Source organism: Arachis ipaensis, chromosome B10 (assembly GCF_000816755.2).
Source record: "Arachis ipaensis cultivar K30076 chromosome B10, Araip1.1, whole genome shotgun sequence".
Classification (NCBI taxonomy): domain Eukaryota; kingdom Viridiplantae; phylum Streptophyta; class Magnoliopsida; order Fabales; family Fabaceae; genus Arachis; species Arachis ipaensis.
The window spans coordinates 102,362,380-102,363,425 of NC_029794.2; positions in this window are offsets into that span (position 1 = coordinate 102,362,380).

A 1,046-nucleotide genomic window follows, 5' to 3' on the forward strand; every position below is an offset into this window, starting at 1 on the left:
GATCCCTTTCTGGCGCTGAACTCCAGAATTGGGCAGAGAGCTGGCGTTGAACGCCAGTTTGCGTTGTCTAAACTTGGGCAATGTATAAACTATTGTACATTTCTGGAAAGCCCTGGATGTCTACTTTCCAACGCAATTGGAAGTGTGCCATTACGAGTTCTGTAGCTCCAGAAAATATACTTTGAGTGCAGGGAGGTCAGAATCCAACAGCATCAGCAGTCCTTCTTCAACCTCTGAATCTGTTTTTTGCTCAGGTCCCTCAATTTCAGCCAGAAAATACCTGAAATCATAGAAAAACACACAAAAATCCTTTTTATTACCCTTTCCTTTTGGTTTTAAGGGCTATTGGCTTTTTGCTCTTGCCTTTTGGTTTAAAGAGCTTTTGGCTTTTTCTGCTTGCTTTTCTTTTTCTTTCTCTTTTTTTTCGCTATTTTTTTCTGCAAGCTTTTGTATTCACTGCTTTTTCTTGCTTCAAGAATCATTTTTATGATTTTTCAGATTATCAAATAACATGTCTCCTTTTTCCTTATTCTTCAAGAGCCAACATATTTAGCATTCATAAACAACAACTTCAAAAGACATATGCACTGTTCAAGCATTCATTCAGAAAACAAAAAGTATTGTCACCACATCAAAATAATTAAACTAGTTTCAAGGATGAATCTGAAACCATGTACTTCTTGTTCTTTTGTAATTAAAACATTTTTCATTCAAGAGAGGTGATGGATTCATAGGATATTCATAACTTTAAGTCATAGACACTTAAATACTAGTGATCATGAAGACAAAAACATAAACAAACATAAAGAATAAAAATCGAAAAACAGGAAAATAAATAAACAAGGAGATTAAGGAATGAGTCCACCTTAGTGAGGGTGGCGTCTTCCTCTTCTTGAAGAACCAATGGTGCTTTTGAGCTCCTCTATGTCTCTTCCTTATCTTTTTTGCTCCTCTCTCATAGCTCTTTGATCTTCTCTAATTTCATGGAGGATGATGGAGTGCTCTTGATGTTCCACCCTTAATTGTCCCATGTTGGAACTTAATTT